Source organism: Hetaerina americana, unplaced genomic scaffold (assembly GCF_022747635.1).
Source record: "Hetaerina americana unplaced genomic scaffold, ioHetAmer1.1.p SCAF_3, whole genome shotgun sequence".
In the NCBI taxonomy this organism is placed as follows: domain Eukaryota; kingdom Metazoa; phylum Arthropoda; class Insecta; order Odonata; family Calopterygidae; genus Hetaerina; species Hetaerina americana.
The window spans coordinates 61331914-61359365 of NW_027286874.1; positions in this window are offsets into that span (position 1 = coordinate 61331914).

The window sequence follows — 27452 nt, forward strand, 5'->3', positions numbered from 1 at the left end:
TGTTACCGGGTTCACTGGTGTGAATAGACGTAAGGAAGGTTTAGCATCGGTTGATGAGATATTCTTGCGTCCCTAAGGTGAACGATGGAGATGCAGGTTGATTGGAATAATGACTGCCATAGGGTAGACAAATAGATTTCCTCGTTGTAGCCTATTTCAGGTCGCTTACTAAAGAAATAATAATTTATCATTGAAAGAAAATGGCTTTGAAAAAAATGCACCACCAGAAAAACTTTCACGGGATATAATACTAGAATTTGGTCTCTACCAAAGGAGGACTTTGAAGAATTGGGTAAACATAGAGAGGTGAAATAAGATTTTTGCAATCCTAATTGGAAAAAGGGGTAAACTTTTCTTGTTCAAAATATAAATTGGTAAGTCCTCGTAATACCAATGCTAAAGTTAAAAAGTTCAGAACGGCACAACTCTTGTGAGTTTATCTTGCTCCGAGGAAATTATTTAAAATCCTCATTAAGCTGAAAGTTTTCGTCTCGCCTATGAAGCAAGACTGCCGCAATCGATATATGAGCTATGAGCTTTCAACGTAAATAAAACTAAACGTTGACTGAATGTCTAAGTCTTAGGTAATGAATGACCACTACAACTCTTTTGTAGATTGCATGGTGTAACTAAAAACTTTATCTTTATATGTGTATGGCTATAAATTAGTATGCAGTTTATGGTTAATTTCGAACGAATTCTGGTCAGTGAAAACGCATTGAATGCATATGTTATTCTTTAATGTTTCTCATATTGCAAATTGAAGTTAATGTACTTTTTAAACACAGGGTTAAAAAAATAATGTCATTTAATATGAACGGCCTCTTCAATAGATTTATGCATTTAACCTGTGAAAGGTGACAGTAAAACTCCAAGCAGATAAATTGTGGTAATATAATAAAATGATTGCCTACCTATTTTTTCCTTGAGTCTAATTCCCCTCGAACGTGGCTCAGGACTTATATCAGTATTGGACTCTTGCTATCACCAGAGCCTTTGCTCTTTATAACATGTGGGCACTTAAATTGTTTATATAAGATGAAAATGTTTGCAGTAAAGGTTACAGCTAGCCTTCGGGTAGAATGAAGCACAACACTCTTTTACTTCTCCCCCGATTTTATGAATGCGTACATTGTTACGGTTGTATACAAGTAGCCATAAACCGGGAGTTCTCTCTCCTACATATTCATTTCACCCCTCCCAGGATGGCATTTCAAATTTCAAGAGAAACGTTTAGATATCACACGTATTTCTGTGAGAGCAATCACTTCAGTTCACGATTATAATTGATCAAGAGGATTTCTTAGAAAGCTGATATAAAGCGCGAAAAACGTACTAAAACTCTTTCGAGGGCGTTTTTTTGGTTTGTACAGGTATTAATTGCGTCGAGTAGCATTACGTAGGATATTAATGCGGTGTATAGTAAGCTTATGAAACTTACATTTTACAAATTCATTCCTAAATAAAAATCATTAATTACGTTACCCATGGTACAACGATATTCAACAGTTTTTGGGGGCATCTCAATATATTTATAAATTATAAATGTTCACTTCATGTGTAGTTTAATATTAGGTATAATGAAGTTGAGAGAGAGAGCCAATTCGAGTCATAAGCCTTAAGTATGCATAATTAAACCCCAATTGAGCTTCTACATACATAACAGTTTCAGGTTTAACTTTGTGGAATTCGTTCATTGTGAGGGTAAAAAGAAACTTTACACTTCCTCAATAAAGCTTTATTTTGGAAGTGTAAACTGTTTTTTTACCCTCTGCATACAAAGCTAAGGTTGTTCGTGGTTGCTTTCGTTTTCTCACCGTGAAGTTGGTAGTTCGATGCATATGTGTATATCATGGCAAAATATATTAGAATAAAAAGTTCAAGAGCCATTAATTATTTTCATACTTGATTTCCTCGAACGGGCCGAAGAGCGCTCTTTTTCTCTTCACTTGGCTATTTTATTTGCAAATGATAATAGCTAGAGAAAATAAAAGGATGGTTCTTCTTTTAATACGACTTTTGAAGTAATTGGATTCAAAGAAGCGATCAAGCAAATAAAATTAGGATTCATTTTTTGAATTTTGCCTTTGAATTCGGAGAAGTCAAAGAATTCACCCCTGTAAGGATCATCTGTGTATCTATATTTTTTTATGTCCCTTTATAATATAATTTGATGGATCAGTATTTTCAAATAAAATATCACTTAGGTGTGAGTTTAAATGATGCTTGATTTATTTTTTGTGAGCAGAGGAGTATGGAACGGTAGCCCCAGGGAGTAACACGTCAAGGTTCATTGTGCCAACACAGGTTTTGCCTTCCTGTCGCATGTAAACAGAGGAATAGAGCACCACGGTTGATGTACACCCATCCAGACTCCGCCCAGGCACAGAAATGTTTATATTCGGTACTTCAACGAGAATCGGTAATTGGAGGATAGAAAATAAATTTTTTCCGTCCTATTGGGTCAGTATCACGACAGGTCTTAATTAGTTATTCATCATTTAGTAATTCATTTGCTAAATTAATAAATTTTGTTTAATATAATCAGCTACCGCAAAGGTAATTCTGTTTCTATTACCATCAGTTGCTAAACTAACTGGATTAATTTGAGTGGCGAATTTCGCTCCTTATTTAAAATTGCCATCTGAAGATTGCCCTTTACTGCCATTTCACGATTCTTCCCCCAGCCCCATATAGCTTTCTTTTGTCCTATTTCGCCTTCATACCTTACCTCAGGCTTCCTGTTAAGTCATTCTAATCGTAATATTTCTGTCTTTTTATCCAACTCTGCCGTCATATTTCTCAATCCCGCTTAATTACTCTCGCCACTTTCAATAGTAGGTGTTCATCGTAAGTTCACTGATATAGATTTTTTTCACATGTCCGGTCAACATAAAATCGCATCCTCACTCCGGTAAACGGTGAAGCCCACATCAACTTTCTGCTTCCTGTTTCTGCCGAGTCATTAAGCGCGATGGACAGAGTCGTATCAGTACTACATTGTGGGACGACGGGAAATTTTACGGTATCTGGAAGATTGTCGCGGATACAACGTCCCTGGAGGATATGGATGTGGAGGGAGATGTGAGGTTGTGCTGTGTTTGTGCCCAGTGTCCACTCCGGTCTATCCTTCCGGCCTATCGCCTGCACACAATCGGGTTGTTTGATGGAGAGCGTTCGGTGTTGTGGCGTGCTGGCGTGCGTGAGGCGGACGGAACTCGTGCCCTCTTCCCGGGTGGACGGAGAGATGGTGGGAGATAAGGGGGCGTGGGAAGGACGTGGTGGGAGAGAGGGGTGCATACGTAACGGATACAGGAATGGAGACATTTTTAAAGGGTAAACGGGTGGACTTAGTTCATTAGCTGATTTGAATAAAAATGCATGGTGAGGTGGAGGAAGAGTCATGGTTGCGTGAGTACGTATTGTTATCCTATTGAATGCTTTGCCTGGCTCGAAAAAATTAACGGCGCTCCTCATCGTCTTTTCCGGCGGGATTTGGTATTCCTAGAACGTACTCTGGTGATCCAGATATTTTCTCGGGAAACCGATGACATGATGGTAGGAAACAGTCTAATTTTGGTAAAAACAACATAAGGGTCATAGTTAAAAATCCTAATTTGGTTAATTCAGTTGTTAATTCGTGGAAAAAATTGTCAGACGTCTTTAGAATGGTCGCCAATTGTTAGTTTTAAAAGAAAGGCTGTTTAAACTATGTGGTTCCTTGCAGAAAACTAAATGACCAATTGCAAAGAGTTTACAATAAAATCAGAAGTACAAATTAATTAGATATTATTGATAAATTCTGATATTTTAAATGACTAAAGTGACAAAACATGCCCACATAGAATATCCACGAAGGATGATTTCCACGAACAATTTCCGTGGGAAAAGAATAATGAATAGTAGTTTCACTTTCAACTTATTAGAAAACAGTTTCATAAAGCTATTTTTCAATTTAAAAGCGCTCTAAGAAATTGTAAATGTGTCATTGAACAGTTCAAATCTCATATGCTGTGAAAGGTATGAATAAGAACTGTCACACATCGGTTTTTATGAGCAAAGGAGTCACAAATTAATTTATGCTTTTGAGAGAGAACGGATTTAAGGGAAACAGGATATCTCTTCACTTGGGTTGGGTTGATAAATATGTATAAACAATGTGTGTATATACATGTATTTTTTCTGTATATAATGTGTGTATATTATACAAATGTATGTGTAATGTTATGATATTGGTTAATGAACATAAAAACAATGGTATAGCGCTCTGTAACAACTTCTGTTTGTAAGGAAACTATTTAAACTGTATAAATCGCTGGATTTAAGGGTCTGCTTGACAGTAAGTTTGGAGCCCACTTATTACAAGATATTATAACATTCAGCGTGTAAAATTCAAACTCTGGCTGAAGGGTGTCCGCTTCCTCCATTTCACCTATGACTTTCGATAAAGGTATTTTCAATAATTAAATTGGTGGTTTAACTGGGTATGTACAGACGCATGGCAAAGAATTGAACCCGGCACCTACGGTTAGTCGTCAAATCTACCATACCACTCATTAATAACACGTACTATAGTTGTAACGAAACATTACCCATTATTAGTAGCTGCCACATCATCTTCAGTTGCCTAATTAATGCAATTTCTGTCCCATATCTCAATTTTTTCAGGAAGGAAAGGGAGTGGGTATTAATTAATTAGTTACCAGAGGAAAAGTTCTAGTATCTGGGAATAATTAGGTATGTATTTTTAATATTCCCTTTAATAATTTTCCAAGTTGGCGTTTTTCAATAATGATTATGATTTATAAAATCATTGCAATAAAAACGTCTTATTAATGCGATATTGTCACCATCAGTTTTGATATATTTTGTCACCCTAGTATATGTCAATGCATTTGAAAAAATAACTACCCTCCTCGGTATAACCTGGGACAGCTTAGAATGACAATGATTCTGAATATGGCTGTCTGAATTAGTGGTAAGTTCTTGTGATCGTTATTATTCCAGCAGTTTCCACTCTTAAATTTTGTCCACGATTATCTGCGTATCCCATTTTTATTTACGACACTTAATCATCAACAGTTAAATTCAGCAATGAATTTAAATTTCCCATGCCCGGGTGGGCTATTTTTTTCGAAAAAGACTCCCTTCTGACTTCCTCTGCTTCGGCTATTCTCGTAGTGTCGTATTAAGGAAATTGATATTGCATTATTTGCATTGCTAAAAGTCACTTTTGAAAGAAATTATTATTGAATGTGTTAATTAATATTATGAGAATTTCAGTCTCAATGACACCCGCAGTGGCACGTTATATCTATTACCTACAAATCCGGTAGTGTATGAATACACTTTTTCATCGCTATGTAGATTGAACGCATAATAAGTGCTAATTTTTCTCAAATCTTTCCGCACATTTATTTATAGATTACTTGAAATTCAAGCTTTATGAGGTTATAGACCTACAAAGTCAACGTTAGATGAAGTGCACAGAAGAGTTTGTTTTGCATATTATCCTGTAGATTAAGGCCAAACGCAGTAAAATATGTAGTTCACTTTAATTATTCCTAAATACGAGTAACTTATGACTTATGTCAGTAAGACGCGTGAGCTAAAGGCTAAATATTAAGAAGAGTGGCTACCGTTTTTATCGAATTGGGATAATAAATGACACCAAATTCCTGCTGACCAGGTGCATCCACCCTACTGTCCCATAATTCATAACGGTTATCGTAGAAAAAATTAATAGCGCTGTCGTTATGTTGACAAATATTTAGAAACTGAGGAAGGAAATGAATGGGATGGAATTGATTTAAAGCTGTGTTGAGTGTTTCCCGTGATGTCTATTTATTTTTTTAAATAAATGTTGTCCACCATTAGTAATGACAGGAAAGAGGGGGGGATAACCCAAAGGCACCGTGAATTCCAAGAAAAAAATGTATTCTCCATTCACACATGGTCAACGTTTTGCGGAACAAGTCCTCCATGCAGTCAAGCGCAGTGATGTATTAGTATCGCATGGAATGATTCCTCCTGATGATCACGAGACAAGAATTAATCGTTTTCGAACCAATCTTCATGAGTGAACACCAGCTGATTCGGATACTGATTTAATGATCATCAATTTCTACGTCACGTAAGATTCGATGCGGACTTGAATCATAATTCTTCTTTCAATGCAGCATTTACCAATAGCTTAACATTTGCTTAATTGGCGAAATATTTGATCGGTTTGAGAAATAAATGGGGAATAGATGATTTAGACGACATCTCAAGATCATTTGTTGCTGATTTGATGAATGTAAGTTAACTTCAATGGCCCCCTCACAATAACAGCATGAGAGCTAACAAAAGAAAAAAGATAACTCTAATTGCATTAGAGCTACAAATGCCTCACCTTTCCATGCACATTTAGTCACACAACCTAATCCGTTACAACATAAGCAATACGTGCCTCACTGACCGACTGAATGGCACATAATCTAACGTACTGACAAAAGGACTACGAGATTGAATATTCCAGAATGCGTGTCTCGGATAAAGTATCAGAAGTAATAAAAACTTCTCACCAGATTTCCAAAGCTTCTTGCCAGGTTTGATGCTTGGAACGATTCGCATTAAATTATAATGCACTTTTCTACTATTAATGACATATAGTTTGACCGGAAGATGAAAAAGTAACGTCGAAACCTAGGTCGCAAATATTTTCGAACAGTGGAAAAGTGTATTTGTATTTGCCACGAATCGATCATGTCCGCCTTCCACAACGCCACACCTGAATCCTTGAAATTGATGCTTGGAATTCCAAAAACGCCTTAGCCAATTGATTAGCAATATGCACGATTTCGTTAATCCTGTGGAGCAAACGACTTAGGATATATATTCAAAATTTTCAGAGATGGTACATGAGAATTTTTTGTCTAAAAAAATTGGGAGTTGACACATACGGTCAAGGTATGACGTATGTGACATCTCCTATTTATTCCACTGGAAACGTAAAAAATTACTTCTCTCGTTAAAATATGAGAGCCTGGCTTCGCCGATTTTGCAGTAGGACTAAAATACAGCTCACAATTGGAAAATTATAGCTTCTTCAGTGTTTTTTAACGTATCACTCGATATTTTGCAGAAAATATGTTCCACATAAGTCATGTTTTTCGCTTGGATGGGTGTCGTGGAGATCCATTGTCGTTGCGAACGTAATCGGCCGTTTCAAAGTGGTGGGTTACGGAACCTTTTAATTGAATGAGATAATTTGTGGTCATTTTTAAAGGGTACCTTGATAACTAAACAGAGATTTCAAGACAGCAATATTTTTTTATAATTTTTCTTCATTTCTTACCTTTTATTAATACTGTGTCTAAATAGTAGACTTGTGCTGCATACGGGTTTGCTCTAAAAAGTGTATGGCCGCAGAATATCTGCGATAGATTTCAATCTACGTACTTTCTCTCTGCTTTCTACTTACTCGTTCAATATTCTCCTAAAAATGTTTACCGAGCCAAGAAATGGGTATAAAAAAATGTTTTTTATACCCATTTTATAAAAATTTATAAACATAAATGTTTGGTGTCATGGCAAATCTTTACGGAATTCAAGCATTCGACAGCCTCCAATTGATTAAAAGCTTGAGTACTCTTTGTAAATGGAATTCATTAAAAAAATCTAACTTGAAAGTGTTTTGACCATTTCTTAAACTCCATTCAGCGGCGAGAGACGCGCAACATCTTGCCATAGATGTTATTAGTCCTCCATCTCACCTAGGACACCACAGGTGTCACGGACGATTTTATGTCAGGCGTAATTTAATCTTGCTTAATTGGAAGGGCGATTCGTATTCTATTGACAATTTTTTTAGCAATTTTTGCGTGGGAAGATCGTACATATTGTACTTACTGTATATTTTTATTTTAAAGTGGGAGCATCATGAACAGTGGTCGTTTGAGGGCTATTGGTGCGGAAAATGTTTCGCAACTCGGCGAAATGTGTCCTCACAGCTTAGAATATTCAAATGGCAGCTCTTTTTTCAGGGATGGAAATGCAAAGTCACGATCGTTGTAAGCTCAGAATTTTTCCCAAACAACGCACCTCTCTTTATCGTTCGAAACATCGGACAGTTATATTTACTCGCAAAAGAGTGTAATAGTGTACATATTAAAACAGCTCCACTCCTTTTACTCAATGAATCGGGTTACGGCACGTGGGCTGCAAACGCCAGATGTGAATTCTCTGTCGTCAGAACACAACTGCCCACGGATGTAGCTGACAGAGTGTCAGTTACTTTCAGAAGAACATTATCAACATTCACGGTAGTATTAAAATGTAGGTGCTTTAGTCTCGAAAGCCATACGAATCACTGTACTCACAACTGAAAAAGTTTTTAAATATTTAAATTTGCTCGGAGATGAACTGTCAAATAATGATCAAATACCCAACTGTAGCTATTTGTTCGGCCGCGGAACTTATTTGGACGGGCCACCGAGCACTTAAACCTCTTGGTCCATGGTGCCTACCCCTGCTTAACCTGCCTACCACAAGTAGGCAAGGAACGAGAGTACCGCGCAAATAATGACTTGACTATATTTGTTACAAAATATTCACGGGTATTTTATGAATATTTTATATTTTCTAGGATGAAAAATAAATGTATACCGCCCTTGAATGAGTAAAAATTGAAGATGCTCGAGGAACCACTTTAGAATAGAACAAAGAAATTGCCAGTTCGATTGTTACGGTTTTTGTTGGTCCTCTACTTGTTGTATCAGAAAAATATCTTCAATTATCTCTAAAAAATAATTAAATAGAAAAATTATAGAAGTTGTGCTTATAACTATTATCATACTTACATGTATTTGTGTTGAAATATTTTTTATAATTTTCAGTCGGCGAAATTCATAATTAATGGACGTGCAATGAATTAATAAGGGAGTTTGAAGAGGATTCAAAAACTACTTCAGTGGGTAATGAAGATTGTCTTATGAAATCGAGGAACGAGAAGTCCGTTTTTCTAATCCTAAACGTTTATATTTTCTACTTTTAAAAAATTCTGCAACTCTTTTCAATTATCTGCATTTAGCCTGACCAAAGTAAGTTTTATTTTTATCAAGTGGAAAAGTGCTACGATCAGTTATTCATTCTATAAATGTGTATACTTAAAAAATCTCTAAAATAAAATCACTTCGGGGAGGTGATTAAGTCATATTGGTGAGCAATTATGTTTCTGTCAGTATTGAGTGAATTTCCGAATAGTTTTTAGCGGTATGAGCTAATGTTAATCCAAACAAAATAAAATGAATTCAATCCACAAGAAGGTAGACGACTGAGTTAAAGTTGGAGGGCGTAAATTACTGAAGGTGAAAAAGTTTATATATTTGATTAGCATTTTGATAGAAATTTGGTGTGGTATTTAGGTTGATAGAGGGATAAGTGCATTAGCAATATCAGAATTTGCAATGGGGTGACGAAACAAATGATTGGAACTTTGTACATGAAGAATCTTAATAAATTCTTTATGAAACGAGACATGCGGAGCGCAGCGTTCAATGGTTCAGGGAAAGAAGACAACCGGGGAGAGAGACTTTAGATCTTCATTGGCAGAAGTATGGCAAGGCAAAAGTTAAGATAAATAATCTGGATAGAGAGGGAAGACAAACTAAGTTGCTTTAGATACTGTAAGGAACAAGAGGAAGTTGGGAGAAATTCCTGGAAGGAAAGAAAAAGGACACAGAGGGTATTGGAAAGCTGAAAGTAGGGGATAAAAGAGAATGCTAGAGATTCGAAGATGAGGACATTAATGGTATGAAGTTGGGTAAGTATTTTACTTTGGGAAACTAAATAAGGGAATATTTTAGGGTAATAGGTCCTCTTTAATAATATACATATGTTCTTTTTAAGTTACTGACGATATTTTATATATTCGCGGACCACCCAAACTGACCTTTAATTCATACCTCAATCAGACAGCTAAAAAATGCCTCAAGGAATTCGAACATTATACCAGAAAATGGTCGCACGTGATCGTAAAGCCACTGAAGCTAAGAAATTACCCTGAAAAATCCTTTCATTTTTTTTCTTTTTTAAGCTTATAGTTGATTTGATGATATTACCTTTTTTCATTTTTCAGATTACTTTTTAAAGTTGATTTGAGTTTATTTTCGTGGAACCCATTAATCTTGTTCTTATTATACTTTCATTATCCCTCACTGCGGAAGTAAATGTACGCTTAAGCATGACTTTGGATGTAGAATAAAAATATCACATTCAGTGGCCTGGAGCGAATTCCTTCTGTAGTGGGGTAAAGAACCTTTTACAAACTCATTTACGTCATTTGCAATACTGCCAGGTTTTTTTCTTACCAATCATTAAAAATAAATGATCACGGTACTAATGTAATTCAGAAAGTTCGTTGCTTCCTCCATCTTTAGAATTTCCCATGAATGGTGCTGATACGAGATTTAAAAATGGGGTTGTTGCTACACGTGGTGGGTTCCAAATTTTAATGAAATAAAAAATGAAGGATATACTGATAGGATGAAAAAGAAGGATATAAAGATACTCTGGTGAGGATAATGAGGTAACATTTAAGATAAATACCATTCAATACATTAAAGATTTATTTAGTGAAACGGATAGCAGGGCAACCAAAGTCTAACAAGTTGCTATAAATGTGTGAGGGAGAGATGAACTAGCTGAAGCAGATATAATCAACTGGAGTGAGGGAAGGGAGAAAGAAAAGGGCGGTTAAAGCAGAGGCAAAGAGGAAAGGCTACAAAATTTGATTTTAGGTGCTGTCAGAGAAAGCGCCTCCTGGAGGAGGGAGTGAAGACGTCTCTGCGACAGCGTGGATTCTTCGCGTCGATTTTCAGAGCACGTGCTTAGATTATTGGAACCAAGATTCCATTTTTCGAATTCGGCGAATTATTTCTGTCTTTTCAAGCTCTTTACTTTTTCAACTTAACTATGTCGCCCGAAGGGAGTGTTTTTAACGCCGGAGATGTTAAAGCCATAAATCGCGAGGTATAACTTCCCTGTGGAAGTTAGCATACATGCGTGTGAGAGGAGATGAATTTCTTTGTTTTTCTCTTGAATTTTGATTAAATTGTCTTCATATTTGCAAGTTCTTCTCGGAGATTAATTCCCCAAGAACCCGTATGAGTTTCATTTGGAATTCTGCTCTGGAAAACTTGGGTTATATTTTGTCATATGTATACTTGAATCCCAAGTGATATTTTTTTCACTTTTCATCTTCGTGTGACGTCGCTGTGTGGATAATTTCTTCGTAGCGAGAAGAGTTCTTGAGCTAGACAAATCGTGTTCTAGATTTTTATAAAGTTTTCACAACAAAACCTATCAATTAAAAAATATCACTTTTAATTATAGTTGCATGGAGAGAGACATTTTTCAAATAAGACTCATTCCTGATTAAATATCTCGCCAGCAATATTTTCCTTACATTTATAGAAGCTTGGCACAACGATACTTACTTTGGTGATCTGGAAACTTTCCGACTTAAACATGAAGATGTCAGCACTCATCGACAAAAGTTGGGGAATGTTTTTGCGCATGCGTTGGAAAATATTCATAAAATATTTAGCCATTTTGAACCTTCAGTTGTTGTTTGACGATCGTTTGATTGAGTCTTTGTGGGGTTTTTTATAAAATGGAAAATATTAAGTAGCCAGCTGTCATCAACTATTTATATTTGAAAGACAAATATGCCTACGCAAATCAAAGACGAGTTGGACGGGACAGGGACTCAACCGAGGTTTTGGGCAGCTCAATTTAAATGCGGCCGTACTAGCATGGCTGATGATGAGCGTTCGGAACGGCCGAACGGCGACAACCACCGATAATATCGAAAAAGTTCATTAAATGAAGAACACAATGTATATTTCCATTGTTCTTTATTTACGTACAACTGATTTCAACGCTTAGGCGTCATCATCAGTACCTGGTGATGACGCCTAAGCGTTGAAACTACATAGTAGTGCGAAAATAAAGAACAGGGGAAATAAACATTGTGTTCTTCATTTAATGAACATGAACTTCCTCAAAGTCGAGCCGGAAACAATTGAATAATCGAAAAATTTCGCCAAATTGTATTGGACGACCTTCGAATTGAAATTATACTACCTTGATCAAAAAGTTCCCGGAATAACCACCGTGTGGCGCTCCCATCGTTCCGATTTGAGTTCTGTTTTTTTTTGTTAAATTGGTACATCTGTTGTTGATATTCCCTTTAAATCTTAGTGTCATAACTTGACATTTGCAAAAGTTACGTAGCCAAGAGTACATCTATCTCTGTGTGTGTTGGCGATTTTTTACAATTGCAGAAATGGATTTAAATTTGCAACAACGAACTTGTATTAAATTTTGCGTAAAAAACGGATTTAGTGGCGCACGGACGTTGGAAATGTTGGAAAAGTGTTTCGGCAACGATTCTCTAAAAAAAACGGTCGTTTACCAGTGGCACGAGCGGTTCAGAAGTGGTCGTGAGTCAATCGAAGATGATGAACGCAGTGGCAGACCATCGACATCGAAAGTCGGTGAAAAAATTGATAAAGTAAAAGAAATGTTGGTCAATAACCGCAAATTAACCATCAGAGAAATAGCGGAGGACTTGAACATTGCCTATGGATCCGCCCAAGACATTGTGGTTAATGATTTGGGTTTCCGTCGTGTAGCAGCAAAGTTGGTGCCAACTCAAGACCTCAATTTCATGCAAAAAAGAGACCGTGTTGACGTCGCAAAAGACATGATTTGCGAGGCTGAATCCGATCCCACATTCATCAAAAGGATCATTACTGGAGACGAGACGTGGGTTTATGAGTACGACACGCAATCCAGACATCAGGCAAGTGAATGGCGTTCACCAAATGAGCCGAGACCAAAAAAACCACGTCGTTTTCAGTCAAAAAAGAAGGCAATGCTGACGGTTTTCATGGATTACAACGGTGTAGTGCATCATGAATTTTTGCCAGAAGGCCAGACAGTAAACAAAGAGTAATATTATTTGGGCGTTATGAGACGTTTGCGTGAAGCAATTCGCCGAAAGAGACCAGAAATGTGGGCAGAAAACTCGTGGATTTTGCACCATGATAACGCACCGTCGCACAGTGCTATCATTATTCGTAATTTTCTGACGAAAAATGCAACAAATACCATCCAACAGCCACCGAATTCACCTGATTTGGCTCCCTGTGACTTCTTTCTGTTCAATCGAGTTAAAAAACCATTACGGGGAACGCGTTTTAGCAGCCGAGAGGAAGTAATGGAAAAATCGCAGGAAGCACTGATGGACATACCGAAAACCGAATATAAAAAATGTTTCGAGGATTGGATCAAGCGCTGGCATAAGTGTGTTGCAGTCGATGGGGATTACTTTGAAGGGGACAATATAGATTTAGATGAATAAACTTGTATTTTTAATTTTCTGAATAAATTCCGGGAAATTTTTGATCAAGGTAGTATAGATGGATGATGTTATTGTCATATCGAAAGAACGCGTTATTCACATATTGACTGAAGTATCGGACATGCATAAACATCCCGCGCGTTACAGCGGTGTAAACCAAACGAGTCGGATTTTTTGCGTCGTTTAATGACTGTAGATGAACTGATGATTGAACTTGAATCCACACTATACTACTAAGACGAATGAACATTCAAAATAGTGAAAGGCGAAGACGGTTCCCTCGGCCTTTCCTAGTGATGGCGGCTGTTGTTTTGGATTGTTACGGAATTGTGTTAATCGATTATCTTCAAAAAGTTTCAAAAATTACGGTAGAGTATTTTGCATCATTACTTGCTGAAGGCCGACCGACCTTCGGGTTGATTACTGTGTTTATGGTTACTTGCTGAAGGCCACATTTTCAAATAAGCGACCGCATTTGAAAAGGAAGAAAATATTTTTTCCATCAGGACAACGAACCTGCTCATACTTCGGCAGTCGCCACGGCTAAAATTCATGAATTGCACTTCGAATTGGCTGACCTTATTAACCTTTCACCCACAGCGACTTTTTCCTGTTTCCTAACCTAAACATTTTGCTTGGAGGACAGAGATTTTCATCTTTCTAGGAGTTTATCGCATACTTTTAAACCTATTTTACGGTGAAAGACGTCAACTACTATTCGGAAGGGTTAAAAAAGTTAGTGCATCGCTGGAAAAAATTTAGCGACTCGAAAGGAGACTATGTTGAAAAATAAAAATGAATTTCAACAAAAATGTCTCATTAATTTTTTAGGACTGAAACTTTCCAGACTACCCACCTTATATAGCAAAAAAATTGACAATAAAATTACTTTGCTTGCTTAGTTAACACAAAGTTCAAAAAACTTCTCGTACATTTTGATTCGGCGTATCAAAGAGGTTTTTTTATCGTCGCTACATTAATTTCTCCACATTTCGAAATCTTGAGTGTGATGTGTCATTCTTGATAGAAACTTGGCAGCTTTTAACATTTGATTCAGTGAGAGCGTTAAATACTAATGAAATTGCGGTGCTTTAATGTGCTGAACCAGTAATTTTGATAAATATCTAAAGAGTTCTACTTTTAAAAGAGTATATTCCTTTATTAATGACTTTCGCAAATTGCTTCACATTTGTTATGTAATATAAGCATAGAGTTGAAAAATATTTTGGTGATTACATTGGTATCAATACGTTGCTTGGAAACGTTCGAAAACTCAGTGTTCCTAGAATGCTTTTGAATCTATACCGAAAGAAGTTTGATATTTCATTTCAGAAACCAAAACCACTTCAGCAAACGCTAACAGATATTAATTAGTGGCCGAGTTGTTTCGGTTCTTAGCTTTAATAATCACTGTTTTCTTGAAACCCAGAATCCACCTTTTTCTTCAGACGACTTTATGTGATGGGTAATTCATTAAAGACTACAAAGATAGGCATTTGGTTAAGGTTTTAATTCCAGCAGCGACGCGACGCGTGACTGGTGTGAACTGACAAACGATGATTTATCACATAGCGTGTAAGGTACGAATGTACTTTCAACACATGCGGTTCCTGTTTCTGTTGTCCATCTCTTATTTTATTTGCATTTATTTTCCATACGATTCGCTTCGTTTTGCCACGTTTAAGCATTTCCAAAGTACATCAATTGTGAGTGATCTCACAGGATTGATGAATTAATAAGCAAGTCAAAGTAAATAAATAAGGGCTTATTCAATAGACTAATCTCCATTTATTAATCACACCAAGATAATTTCAAATGATAGTCCAAATATAGATCAGTCATTAAAACTACATCTGAGGAAACGGTATGCAATTGTTTATTGTTTAGATGAATGAAAGAGGAAATTACAAGAGTGCGGTTGTAGGTAAAATAAGTATTTGAAGTCCTTCCGTTGAGAAAATGTCCCTAAATGGCTTCGTAAATATTTTGGGGGTGGAAATATTAATTATAAAATTTTCGTTCTTTCAGTCTATTCTTATGTATTCCAATTAATTTATCCCCTTCCATCCTTCGTGCTGTAATTCACAACGGTCTAAGCATCCTTTGCGGTGACTGGAGAAAGCGACGGTGAGGTGGATTAATAACTGAGTACGAGGGCGAAGAAAAGCCTCGACATTCCTCGACAAGGGCGAAAGCTCAACACGCCCGTCATTCACCCCTACCCGCCCAACTGTTGGCCGAGAAGGGAGTCAATTGAATTCGAGGGAGGAGGTGGGATGTCCCGCTGTATTTGCTTAATATTAAAGACTTCCTCCCTCGCGAGGCGAAGACAGAAGCTGGGATCCTTTAATGGCGACCGTCGATTATTAACGGAGAAACTTAAAAATTACTCGCTCGGTCTACGCCACAATAGACCTCATTTCTCAACATCACATCAATGTTTCAATGTAATCGGGCGCTGACTTCGCATGCATGTTACGAGTATAATATCCTGAAATCTCTACATTCGGCAAGGGGATGGAAGCGCTCTAGATTCCGTTCGGAGTAAATTTCCGAGGAAGAGGAGGAGTGCTCTTCGACCGCATCGTGAAATTCAAAATACTTTGCCCTTTCATTAAATCGTCGCGGAGAGCCGAGGACACGAGGCGTGTCGTGCATGTGCGCGGCATTTGCGTAGGCGAACTCTGTTTGCCCACGGTCTCTTGTGTCCCTGAGAACTGCCTTAATCAATAAGTTTTCTCTGCGGAAATACCCATAAATGATTGCGTGTAAATTCAAGGTAAAGAAGTATAATCTAATAAACACAGTCAAATATTAATCACTCCACTCAATACTTTCACATAATTTATAAAGTAATAAATATATACTAAGAATTGTACCGAAATTCGCAAATTCGCCAAATTCGCAAATGTACCGAAAACGCAAATTCGCTTAAGATGATCTCCCTTCTTTTTACAATGGCAAGTATATTTTCATTTCTGTTTTTATTCACTAGTCTGCAACAAATTGAGGATACCTAAGTCGTCAAACCTCAATTATTGCCCAAATCTTTCAATTGCTAAGAGATTTAGAATATTTTTTGTAAGGTCACGATAAATATGTTAATGCCGATTTTTATTCAGGATGGTTACAATTCGACAGGGAAAGTGTTTAGTGATTACAATCCGTGACAAATGATGTATTTTATTCATTTATAATAAAATTGAAGGTAAGTTTTAAATGAGAAAAACGTCTCGGATTACTTATGGGTGCGGATAATGTAGATCTCAGGAACACGATAGTCACTCATATTTGGGTCCCTAATACAAGATCCATAATTGTACCTTTGGCAACGTCAGACCTTCGTTCTTCATTTGCAGAAATAATTATATCTCTTCTAACAAAAATCTAGCTTAGATATTACGAGTAAATCGAGCGAAAAATACGCGAATAGAAGGTTCAAAATCATGGATACTCATTTATGCATAAACGCTGCATGACTCTGATGGCTCCTTCAAACAGCACCATGTACTTCAAAATAATATTTTCCCACCTTAAGTTTCAGTTTCAAATTTTCGAATGGCTTTTCGTCGCTATTTACGAGTTCCCGAGTATTTTCTCCAATTAATGATATTAATCTAAAAAATAATTCCAATTTTAATTTTCAAGCATTAACATTATAAGAGAGCCAATTAAATTAAAATGCACTTTTACCGGGAGCTAAATTGTGACACGTCTCTTGTTCAGGCTAAATTGCCTGTAAATTCTGTTCCTAATGTACTCGTGAAATTATTTACTATTTTAATAATTTGCCAGCTACCTATATAAGTTGATACCCCCCCTTCAGCACTTCATTGCTTTATAATTTAGTAATAGTGAAGATCGCTTCTGCGAAATATCATACATACTGGGGTTTATCAGAGATTAGTTTGCGTCGGTCTGTAAACCGAGCGCCTGCCACTTTGACGTATTGTATCTTTAATAATTCCAAATGGCAAATGTTGTCATAATTAGTCATTTCTAGTTCTCCTTAATATTTATTGATCCCTTTTTAACCCTTTGCAATTTCAATACTCACATTAATCTTAGTTAAAGGTGTACAAATTGGTGCTTTAAAACCGTGTAATGCTTATAGAGTACTAGAAGATGATAATTTATAATTCATCAAATGACAATGTGCGTGTAGTTGTTGAACTTTATCGTATTTGATCTATAGTTGGCATTCATCAAATAAAAATAATGTAGCCAGTATTTTTATGTCCTTCCCAATTTTACTAGGGAATGAACAAACTAAGGAAAGTATATAATTATTTTTAAATAATATTTAATTAGTTTTTTTAATTTTTTTTATTATGAAATCAATTTTTCTATCAATGTTTCTTCAGCCGATTTAAAATATACCGAGCATATTTATATGTATTTTTTTAGAAACGATAATTTTCCTGGCCCTTTAAATTACCGCAGCCTATTCATTGGCTATCTCTTGAAAAGAGTGGATAATTAATTTTTTAATTCTAATATATCAGTGGGAAAATGGAATTTACGCTAAAATAGCGTTGGCCACCTTATTATGAATACTGCATCAAAAATGAATGTATTTATCGGAAACCCAAATAAATTGAATGAAAAATGTAACTGATTATTAATAATATTTACAATTTAGTAATCATTTAAAATATCGACAATTAAATTCTCAGAAATATTTTGCTTCTTAAAAAAATTATGAGCAAGGACAAAATACTTCAAATTCCGTTCAAATTTTGAGAGTTATTCAATTACAAACTTTAAGTAATTTGTCTATATTGATTTTAATCAGTGAATACAAAGCAAATAATTATAATTTTATCTTACAATTGTCTGATATTTTTTTATCCATAAATGTTTATAGGGTTTTACCAAGGCATATGTTATTGAAATATTCGATGAATTTCACTTTATAGCTATAGATGTTAAAGAAGCTGTATGAAATGCCGCTTCAGTAACTTTCGAGTCATTCGCTAATGCGTATTAAAATGCAACAGTAGATGTTTTAATTATTTCAAATGAAATTTGATATACGAGGGTCATCCGGAAAGTAGTACCCGTTCGTGAAATAAAGACACAAAAGTAAATATTAACAAACATAAAAAATTTTATTTGAAAGAGGATACTTTAAACGACTTCTCAACATAATCTCCAAGCAAATTAAGGCATTTGTCATAACGTGTGACAAGTTTCTGTATTCCTGCTGCATAGTCCTTCGCCGCCAGCTCATTGAGATACGCGAGGGACCCATCTTGCACAAATTTTTGCATAATGCAGATGGTGTTTAACAATTTCATGAACAATTGTTCGAGAAACATTGGGAAAATGCTCACAGATGTCATCAATTGTGACGCGCCGATCGTTCCTCACGAATTCGTCAACTGAGCTCACCAGTTGGTCTGTAATGACAGACGGTCTCTCCGAACGCTCATCGTCGTGTGTGTTCCCCCTCCCCGTGTTGAAGTTGCGACACCACCGCCGAACAGACGACTCGTCCATTACATTGTCTCCATACACCTCCTTTAATTGGCGATGAATATCACATGGGCGAACGTTTCTTGCATTGAGGAATTTAATCACTGCCCTCACTTCACAACTGGCGGCGTTCTCAATTTTTTTAAACATTGTAAACAATCACAGAAACAACACAGGCAATGCTAGCGTCACGCAACTTGGCTCAGAGAAGGCAGACAAGCCACTGAAGCTATCTGACCTCGTCCAGCGGCTACTCGCGTCGTCAGCACTTCATGCGGCACTAACGGGTACTACTTTCCGGATGACCCTCGTAGTATACCTATTTCAGGTAGACTTTGAACGTTCCCTGATTACTAATACTCGCTATAAATCGTCGGAACTTCATATATATTCATTGTTCATTTTAAAGTTTCTCCTACCTTCTACCTACATCTATGGCGTCCGTAAGTATATTCTCTTCCTTCCTCTCCCACGCTTGCCTAATATTCCCCCTTCTATATGGGATCGTAGATTTTCGCGGCGTTCAGATGAAAGACTCTCCATTCTCGGGATGTCACGGCGTAGGTTGTTTTTCTGACAACAGTTTCGCCCGTGTTTCAACGAGCGTCTTCAGCTTTCGACCTGAAGACGCTCGTTGAAACACGGGCGAAACTGTTGTCAGAAAAACAACCTACGCGGTGACATTCCGAGAATGGAGAGTCTTTCATTCCCCCTTCTATCTTCCTATTATCTTAAACATCACCCTAACTTTCAATACCTGCTCTATCCAATTTTTCCTCCGTCTCAGAACTTCGCATAACAGTATAGTAAGCAATTTTTTAATATAGCGTGTCTACTTTTTTCTTTATATGCTATTATTTGTTTTAATCCATTTCCTTTCATTGCTCCTTCCACTATGCTTCCGTAGCCCTTTTATCCTCCTAAGATAAGTTGTAATCGTGCCAATTCCTGATATATATATATTCACGTGGAAGATAATTTCTACGATAATTACTTGAACAGAAATTCATGCTCTCAAACCTTCGCCACTTATCGCAATAGTATGCTAAGCACGCCAAAACTTTCATGATGCTGTCCTATGTTTTTCTTCTTACGGATAGTTCTAATAAGTGTTAATACTAAGATGGAATCCCAACGCATGCAATTGCAACAGTGTATTTTAAATAAGAATGTTTATGCTCAAGTCATCATGGAGCATCTTCATTTTTTCTGAGTTTAGCGATCTCTCTATCTTGGTCAAAGGTCTTGTGCATTCAGGATCCATCTTTCCGCATGGGAGTTTCTTTTGGGTCAACCTCCCTTCGCGATTCGACCCTTTCCTCCACGTCTGACCCGTCTGACCCAAGGCATTCCCTTTTTCTTCGATCACTCCTTCCAGTGTCGACCCTATCCTTTCTCCACCGAATTAAATTTTTTTCCAACTCCATCCTTGTATTTCTCGGCCCCGCCATTCCTTGTCACTCTGTGCCATCGTCATCCGGGGACGAGGGAGAACCCTTCAAGGTTTCGAACCCTCTTAATGCCCACGCTGAGACTCTTAGCACCCTATACCGCTCACCTGTCGTCATTTGTCTTCCGCGGCGACCCTCTTCCCCCCGACCTCTCCTCTCGTGGACTCATCACAATCCCCCCGACCAATTTACCTCCTCCACCGTCATTGCTTCCTTTCCTGCTCTATCTCATCTCCCTTCCACCCTTCCCAGATCACGCCTAACGCTCGAAACTCCGTATGAACTTATTACTACTTATTACGCCCACCCATCTCCGGCACAGGTCTTGGCGAGGTCATGAAGATAGGGCTAATGTTCCCACGGGATCCAAGTGCGTGACCCAGGCCGAATGGAGGGTATTATGCTGAGAGAAGCCCACAAGAGGCTGCGTAAAATTTGTAGCACTGAAAATTGAATTGTCAAAATGTATTCGATGTTTTCAGTCTTAAATTTGTGGAAATGCATTATCATTGAGGTAAAAATAACGATGTATCTTTCCACTCAATTTTATTCGGTACAAGTAGTTTCAACGCATCGGCTTCATCCTCAGGTACTTAAGTACCTCAATAACCGAGGATGACGCCGATGCGTCGAAATTACTTGTACCGAATAAAGTTGAGTGGAAAGATACTTTGTCATTTTTACTTCAGTTTGTCAAAATGTATTTGTTCATTCCGCATGCATAGAAAACTGATGACTGTCAAATGTAAATGAAAATTTTTGCTTAAAAAATAACGCCAATTTTTCTTAGGGTGAGAACTATTCTGATTTTTCTTTTATGGCTAGAAAAAAAAATGTCTGTTTCAAGCGGAAATGTCAGCAAAACGCGTCTTTGCTTTAAGAGCTTTTGAATGATTTTCGTGAAACTCAGAGCGTTTTAAATCCAATAATTAAAAGAAAAAAATATTCATAATGAGTTCTATTATTTCGATTTTTTAACGTAAATCTCGTGTAACTTAAATTTCCTCTGTCCAAATAGCAAGCCTCGCACGCGGTTTTTTATACTTGGAAATATCCCAGCAACGACTGTTGGGAGTTATGAAATTTCTCCATTAATCCCCAAAATAGATACTTATAATATAAGAGGTGTGAGACTTAATCCTCCCACACAAAACGATGTTCACCGCTCTTCATCAATTCCATGCCAAAAGGACGCTCTATTGCGTCGTCAAATCGCTTGAATCTGACTCAACTCAAATCTAATCGGAGAATACATCTCATATAAGTTTAACTCGCCGAAGGAACACATTGGTTCGTACCTTTTTCCCTCTCTCCGCCCACACAGCAGCCGAAGAAAAGTGCCCATTTCGGGATTGCCATGGGGTCATTATCGGAAGAGAGACGAATGCTTGGCGGTTAGACCCCTCACCGACGTCCCCAATATTCCAAAATAATCTCATTTCCGCGGGCGGCTGCGGTGGCCGTGTCTTCCAACCTGATGAATCTCTTACCGAGGCAGTGCCGCCAACGCCTACACGGCCTCACCACCCCCTCTTTTCCTTCCCACGCATTCTTGGAACATCTTCATCTCTCTCACTACCTTCTCTCGATACTCACACCCCATCCTCCCTCCCCGTTGAATCTCTTCATTTCGCAGAGTGAAAGAAATAAATCAGTGCGAAAGGTGTGGAGGAAGTTGGAGACAAAAGCAGGGTGGGAGAGAGAGAATGGAAGGGAGTGAGAAATGGGTCGTCTTTCCTCCTTCAAGCATTTTCATCGCTTATCCATCAAGTTTTCCATCTTTCCAATGAAATGCGTCGCTCGGCTCAAGCCTGCGATTTTCCCGTGGTGATCATTTCAATGCCCATTATCCCCGCTGCCATCGGTTGATGGGCGCGGGGCCCTCTCGCCCATGAGCACCACCTTTGCCGCCCCCAAATCCCTCCTCGGCCTACTGTTCGTGTTTCGCTCTCCCTTCCTCCTTTCCTTCCCTCTCTGGCACCCTTACTGTCGCAGTCCCGTCCCTCTCTTCCTCTTCCCTCTCATCTCCAGCCCTTTCCTCTCGAAATAGTCTTCGGCGCAATACTGGAGGCCTTTGGGGCCTGAAATCCTTCCGTGGCAAAAGCAGAAAAATTGAGTTTACGCTGAATGGTTTTTTGCAAGTATATTTGCGGATATTGTAAGCATTATTTTGCTTAGCAAGGAAAACTTATCAGGTTATTAATTTCAAGCATGCATTTAAACATAGCCACCATTTATAGTGTAATAATACCTCATTGGCTGAATGTGGTTTTCTTGCTATTTATAATATTTTTTGATAATTTTAATGTAAATAGAGAGTTATTCAAATGCCATTGAATCAGTTCTATTACGCCAGGCGTTTTCATTTTGTTTTATTAAAATTGACCTAGTCCAGTATAATATTCGCAGAATTAAAATAACCTGTAGTATCCGCATCCTTTTTTCGATCTTTATACATCAATGGTTGGTAATTACAAGTTAGTTATTAATGCTATGCATAATATTTCTCGGTCAGTCTTTCTTTTCCGTTTTATCTTCTCCTAATATATCATCAGTCAGTGTGATCCGCATTACTTTTTAGTAGCTCTCTTCGTTATGCCATATATACCACATTAAAATGAACAATGACATGAGTTACTGAAACAATGTTCAGTTAATGCGTGTTAAATATAGTTTAATTATCCAACATCTATGATGACCTTTACTTGTTATAATTAAATACTTTGAACCGACGATATTCTCTTGGCTAATTTCGAGAAAATACATTTTCACTTCCTTTTTGGGGAGGCCACAAATTTTCTTCAGCTGCGATATAACTCCCATTTTTATGGCAATGAATATAAAGTGATCGAGGCGGTGGTGTTAGGCACGATTTCGTAGTTTGAGTAAATATGAGCGCATGTGTTTTAAGGCTCTGCGATTTTATTACTTTCTTTGCATCTTTCTTTACTCTCTCTACATTCCGTCGTCCATCTCCATGTCTTCACTTATTCTCTGTTTTTACTGAAATTAACTTCACTGAAAGCTTATTCTACAGTATGTTTAATAGTACTCTATCATAAGTCGGTACTATCTGGAACTATTTTTACAAGCGACAGGTTGTCTGTAAACTATCAAAGTTGTGGCATGGAATATTTTGACCACATGTATGAGTGAAAGTGAGCATTATAAGTTTTCAGCCCAATCATTCAATGGAAATAAATACGAGCAGTTTTGTGAAAAGGACTCTTGATTGTTAATTGCGCTGTTTTAACCATGCATGCCGACCAAACCTCTAAATTATTTACTCAAGAACCTCTTAAATACATATTATAATTTAATACACCTTATAATTTTAATTCTTTGATGACCTTTCTTTGCAAAAAAATCTTTTTATCCAGTTTGCTGACAACTACTAAATTATTATTTATTTCATGTTAAAAGGAGAAAGATCTTATTTTATCAGCGGCATCGGTTTGTTTTGCATTCCATTCATGTAACTGTATAGAGAGAATATCTGTAATTCCGATGCCTACGTATATTTGTGCATGTATACCTCCAAGTATAAAATAACACATGAATATTTGGTCCGAACTTCAATTTCGGTGAGAACCATATAAGGATGTGACTCTCTTCCCACCCTGCACCCTCTCCCTCGATCTCTTCTTCAATGCTTTCCTCTCTTTTTAAAGCTTCTCATATTTTTACAGTTGCTGTTGACATCGTCTTTGCTGTCCATTAAAATCTCAAACGACCTTCTCCATGGACAACCATCCAATCCTCCCTCGACCTCTCTCTCTTTCTCTCGATCTTTTTCTCCTCCTCTCCTCCCGTCACTCCTTCCCTATGCCACTCCGCGTTCCTCCTCGCTCTCTCATCAACTTCTCTTCCTGGAAAAACAAAAGAAAGTGATATGGCTTTCGAGCGAAATGATTTCGATGATATTTTAGGTATTTTTTCTCTTCAAATATCCTTATGTTTTATCCTTCTCTCCATCATATTCCCAATCCCGGCTGTATTTCTGGCTGTAGAGTTCATGCAGCCTCGGGACGTGTTTACTGGAAAAAACGTAAAACTTGGTATGCGGAAATCCACCATGAGCTCGACTACTTTATTGACTTTTTTGTTTTTTTTCCGTAACGAAGCAACAAGCGAAGCATTGACTCCTCCAACCCATTTCATTTGTTTAAAGGGTTTGAAGTGGTCGATGGATTTGCATATTTAATTATCTGTATAAATTGTATCCGATGTATCCTGCGTTGGAATACGCTCTACTACCTTGATTCTGCGTTCCGAATAATCAAATTCATACATGGTAGACTAATCAATAATTTAATGATATCATATCATTGAAGTCTTACGGGGCTCAAATATTATAGCGAATTGCGTCAATATAAATTTCAGTAACGACTGATGTCAATTTTCTTCTTTTGTAATAGTGTAGTAAAATTACGAATTTATACGAATTTCAATCGAATATACTGAGATACGTAGAAAGGATAAGTTTGCGTTATATTTGAAGATTAATTCTGGCTCATACGTGCATGGCAGAAAGAAAGGTGTTATTATTCTTTATATAACAGAGTTTCTTGGCTTTTGACGAATTATTTCCTTATTATTTCATTACTGTCTGCATTAACTTTGACAATATCGTATGTTTTTGGCAATTAGATAAATTATATCACTATTTAAAACAAAAAGTTATATTCTTGATTTTCATCATCTCTTTTTATTGAATGTTTTTTGAATGCATGCAGAAAAACTTGTAGATGACACAAAAATGACCTTGGCCATTTATGAATATTATTACTACATAATTTTATTTATTCATTCATTCAATATTGACACATATTGATTGTTTTATTGTTGTTTTATGTATTCAAAAGAGAACTAGTTCTATTTCCTTTTTGTCCCCGGGAAATAGGGACAGACGTAGCTAACAGTGGCGAAGGCACATGTTTTGCGAATCTTTTCAACCTTACCATCGATGAATGCAAATATTTCCATCAATCATTTAAGGAGTTTGTTAATGCATTATTTCCAGTACTGTTTGCGGAAACATTCAATCAATTCTCCAGGACAGCACGACTCAACTAGACAGAAGGAAGTAAGTAAGCCTGGATTTTGTCTTAATTTCTGAACTGCTACTTAAAATACACCTACTTCTCCTTGAGTCAAAAAACGAAACATTTACTCTATATTTTTATCCGGGATATATTTTTGGGTGTGAAATAAATATTGCCTGTTCGAGCGTGAAAGGTGAGCTAGGTTGGGGTTTTACATCCTAGGAGTGAGCGAAATTAAATAATAACTCATACTTAAGCAAGAATGCAGAAGACTAGTGAATTTGTAATGGAAGTATAACGAGAGGATTATGTTCTACTTTGTGAAAACCTCGCGGGCAAAGTTATGATCTACATCTAGAATACGAAACAGAAGAATTACATGACGAATGGAAGAGGGTAAGAGAAACGAAGCATGTTTTGAGACTGAAAGATAGTTGTTGGAGATGGCAAAGAAAGAAAGAGCAGCATTGGGAAGTTTGAGCTTTGGAAAAGAAACACCAATTGAGAAAGAAATGTAAAATTCCGCATTTAAAATAAAGTGGTAATGACTATCGCAATTTTCAGACAAAATCGTTGCAGAAGAAACCCTTGGAGGATGAAAAAATTCAGTTCCAAAACATATTGGATACATTTTCGTCCAGCAAGAAGAGCGTGAAGCGATGACCGAGCCATTCCAGTCAAATGAATATGGTGAACTTAACTCCGGGATTTTGGAGAGCCCTCTGAGATAGAGAAACAGGAAGGGAGTAAAGTACGAATTGGTATAAACATTTAAAAATCTTCAAGGAAATACATAGTACAGGAAGAAATTCACCGCGATTTTCCTTGGGAAAACTACATGAAGAAAGAGAAAATAACGCGTAAAAAAGTTAAAATAATATTTATCATGAGGAAAGAGGCCTGGTATCAGGCGACCGTGGTTAATGACGCGGGAAAGATCAAAGGCACTACAAGGGTTCAGTTAGAAGTGAATTTGGCAGAGCAGAATATACGTGAGGAAAAAAACAGGATTCCGGAGCATAACATACTAAAATCAATGACAACAGATAATTTATCAGTAGGTAAAACATCTGCAATCAATAATTCACCACGCATGGAGTAAGACGAAAAAAAATATAACTTAAAAGAAGCAGAGGGGATAAAGTACTAACCCCTCGCCAAGATTCATCGACATTTACTTGAAAGTGGAAAAGAAAAAAAAACTGCAAGTTCAATTAAAATGTGTTAGAAAGAAATGAACACACTGCATCCACAGTTGAGCGTTATTTATAAAAGAGTAATGAAGAGACCTGAAGGGACGGTTGAAAGCGATTAATCATTATCTCCGACGATATAACCTGACCGTCGACACGATGGAGCCAAGTATCATAGTCTACGGATGAGGGATGTCAAAGGGAGAAGTTATTGAGCGAGGAGAGAAACTGGAACCTGTAGAAGGACCATAAACTGAAATGAAAAACGTTTGAGTTGAATGAAGCACAGCATAGATCAAGCGAAAATGGCCTTCATTATGAAGAGTTGGCTAATATGCACAAAAAAATACGCAAATAAATAAGTAAGTTGCATGGGTAAACAGCTCTGTGGTATGTGTAATTTCTGTAAAAAATATAAGCTACTGAATCAGTACCCATTGAAGAATATAAGCTTTCAAAATCTAGTGAAAAAGTCGCATTCTGAAGACTTATTGAGCCAGAAGGATCTTATGAAAATACATCACGACAACAATCTTTTGAACAAAGATTTTAAAAAGTTTAGATAGTAATCCAATTACATTGAACTTCATGCATTCAATTGCAAATCACGGATATTTTTGTGCGAAATTGAAAATATTGCATGCATATCAGTCTTTGGTATCCATAGTATGGGGTATATTGAAAGCCAAATTCATGGTTGGATTTTTATATATTCTAAATATTTAATTTTGTGTCGTATTAGGCTCTGGTGTGAAAATAGGTACAAGTATTTAATACACACGCTACGTTAGTAGCTCTAGACTTTCATAAGCTGTCTTGATAAATTTAGTGAAAAACGTACGAGGGTCATCCGGAAAGTAGTACCCGTTCGTGC